At 46.7% G+C, this 3,182-nt stretch overlaps 1 protein-coding gene across 2 annotated transcripts in view; it reads left to right on the forward strand.

Moving 5' to 3' along the window:
* The first annotated feature begins 6 nt into the window (after window positions 1-6).
* The window catches only part of LOC108250843 (deoxyribonuclease-1-like), a 12,745-nt gene continuing 9,569 nt past the window's right edge, over window positions 7-3,182 (forward strand). For both annotated transcript variants that reach the window (XM_017440909.3, XM_017440911.3), the window contains exon 1: window positions 7-46. The gene's annotated coding sequence lies outside the window, so the exon portion shown is untranslated. The remainder of the gene's footprint in view (window positions 47-3,182) is intronic.

The raw sequence follows: 3,182 nt of genomic DNA on the forward strand, positions 1-3,182 counted from the left end.
TCAGCGGCAGGAAAACTTTCTGTGGATCCACAGCTCACCTGAACAGGTAGGAGAGGCAGAGCCCGGACCGGACCGGGTTCTGGTTCTGGTTCTGGAGTGGGCTCAGAGCTCTGCTTCCTCAGACTGAGTTAGTTTCAGGTGTTTGTTGGGTTTCTGTCCGCCTCACAGTCAGTTTCTGACTTGTAGCTCGTCAGGAAGACGCGTGCGCGTGCGCGTGCGCGTTTGGTTTGTTTATTTCATGAGTAAAATTCAAACTGTTAAGTTTCTCCAGAAGAAAGGAGCCGAACTTCCGGTGTGCCAGATCAACACAAACGTTACATCGTGAAGTCATGGGTGAGAGCAGCTGCAGACCCAGATGTTTCTGATTTCAGTTTGATTTCCGGAAGTCACCACAGGCTGTCACGTGACGCCTTAAAACAATCATTTATTAAAGGATTAGCTTCTGTCTGATTAATAATTACAGAAGTGACACAAATAAAAGCTTCTGAACTGCCTTAAATATAAACTTTTATTTTGATAAACTTATCAGGTTTGAAGCCACAGATTCAAACAAACAAAAAACTCCAGATGGCAGAAACTCAGACTGTAAACGTTCTCTTGTTCTTCAGCTGCTCTCTTCTTCATGGGTCGCCACAGCGAGCAAACTCACACGGGTCGATCTGACATTTGTTTTCCCACCGGAAGCCCCTCCTGACCGCGGCGCTGACCGCCGAGCCACCGTTTAACTCTCAGCTACGACCACACATGGAGGTTCAGTGAAACTGGACCTGGAAGCTGAAGCCACAGAAGACGATCGCCCCCCAGTGGCTGGTTCCAGTACAGTTTTTAAGCCCCGCCCCTCCATGTTAACCAACGGGACATTTTCCTCTTCAGATCATTCTTACCTTCCTGCTGACGTTCTGATGTTTTTCTCTCTTTCATTTGGTTTTATTAGTTATTTGAGCTTTTAAAAGTGTCCCGTTACTCTGAGATTGACTTCCTGTTAGCGAGGGAGGGTGTGTGGGCGGAGCCTCTGGATCCTAAAATACAACATGGCAGCTGAACATTTAGTCTTCAGTGTTGGACAGCAGGGGACGGTGGGGACGCCTAAAGTCGATGATCCACATCAAACAGAATCTGTAAAACTGCTGAGGAGCCATTATTAGCTGAGGCAGCCATCTTTGTCCTGTTTGGTCCAAGCCTCAGCTGTCGGACAGATGGCCTCACATCTGACTCCAGAATCAGCCCAAACCATCAGCCCTCCACCACCGTGCTGACAGCTGATCATTAGAAGGACTCTGTTGGGTTTTCTTCCTGTTTCCTGACATCCTGATTTTCAGATGCTGCTGACGGAAACGTCTGCTTTAATGTCCTCCACCTGTCCTGTCCCCTCACTGTTAAAGGTCTGAAACTGAGAGAAAACCTCCAGAAGACCTTCAGAAGGTCTGGACTGGTTGATCCAGACCTCACAGAAACATCTGGATCGTTGGGAGGAGGACCAGGTTCACCTTTTTTCTTTCGTTTGCAGAGAACAACAAAAACTTCTTTAAAACACGCCCCAGTCATTTCCAAAAAGGTTGATTCTGAGAAATGTGGAGCTGACAATGACCTAACTGGGCTGCGTCACACACACACACACACCCAGAGACACACACACACTCAGTAAAGATTAACAGAGGACCTGCAGTGAGACGCGTCTCCAGGAAGTCCTGAAAGCTGTCCTCAGATCCCAGCCTCTCGTCCTCAAACTGAACAGTCTCACCTCCTCAGAAAACAGAGATTAAAACCAACAACGCCTGCAGGATCTATGGCAGCGGCCATGTTGGAAACAGGAGGAAGAAAATCTGCAGACAGCAGCAGGTTAGGCAGAAACGCAGAGTAAAAAGTCAGTTTAGGCAGCGGAGCAGTGTGAGCTCATCAGACTCTGAACATCCTGCGTTAAAAACCCTCCATCTTAACCTGCGACTGTTTAAAACTGTTAAAGTCCAACTTCCTGTTTAAAGTCTGAATGTTTTAAACCACAGAAGAACGTCACAAAAGGATCGTTCCAAAAAACTACATTTACAGCTCTTCAGGCCCAGCTGCTGTTCAGAGCCTCGCTGAGGGTGTGTGTGTGTGTGTGTGTGTGTGTGTGTGTGTGTGTGTGTGTGTGTGTCTGTGTGTGAGCTGCTGTGTTTCAGGGTGTGTTTGACAGAAGTAGTCTTTCTGGTCTGGTCAGCTGGGACTGGGCGGGGCCGGCGGGGATCAACAAGCCTCAGACTGACGGTGGAGACGAATCAATGTCTGAACTGCTTCAGGGTTTCCTAAGGTCAGCTGACTGTGGCGGCCATCTTGGATTGGGTTGACTGAAGCCGTCACCTAATGATTGTTTTAGGAAAGTTTCTTTCACATCCGTCCAGAGGTTCATGAGTTATTTTGCTAACAGAGTTTTAAAAACAGCTCGGTGTGCTGGGGATGAGTATCAGCTGCTACCACAGCACGTCTACTCTGAAGGTTCTGTTTCTGGTTGTGAAAACGGGTCTCTGAACCGGTTCTTTCAGCGTGTCTGAACTCGTTCTCAGTCTTTCAGCGTACATGCTCTGCCGTCACGGTTTTCCTGCTTGTTTGAGGTTAATGTTGAAGAGTGGCTGATTCTGCAGCTGTCATTCTTTTTTCTCACGTTTTCATCTTTCACATGTTTGCTGTTTCACCAGGAGACATTAAAGCTGTGGTGTGGAGGGTGCTACAGCACCACCTGCTGGATGCCAGAGGCCATGCATGTCTGAAGTATCTGGATAATTAGATTTAATTAAACTAAACCCATGTTTTTAAACATGCTGCTCCTCTTATTCAGCTGAATAATAGATCCAAAAAAACGACTGGACTTTTCTTCTGTCCAGTTGTTTTTATTTTTAATCTTTATTTTTATTTATTATGTCCTGGATGACTGAGAATCTACTGAATATCAGCTGAGAAACGGTTTCTGGGCAGATTAGAGCTCATCTCTGCAGGAGGTCAGGCTTTCTTCAGCTGCTGGATGGATTGATGCACATATGGTTGTATAAACATTCATGTACACGTTTATTCTTTGAATTTTTATTTCTGACAGGGTTTGAGTTTGTAAATATGGTGTTTATTCATAGAGGATGGATGGTTGGACGGACGGTTGGATGGATGGACGGACGGATGGATGGATGGACGGACGGATGGATGGATGGACGGAC

Source organism: Kryptolebias marmoratus, linkage group LG8 (assembly GCF_001649575.2).
Source record: "Kryptolebias marmoratus isolate JLee-2015 linkage group LG8, ASM164957v2, whole genome shotgun sequence".
In the NCBI taxonomy this organism is placed as follows: Eukaryota; Metazoa; Chordata; class Actinopteri; order Cyprinodontiformes; family Rivulidae; genus Kryptolebias; species Kryptolebias marmoratus.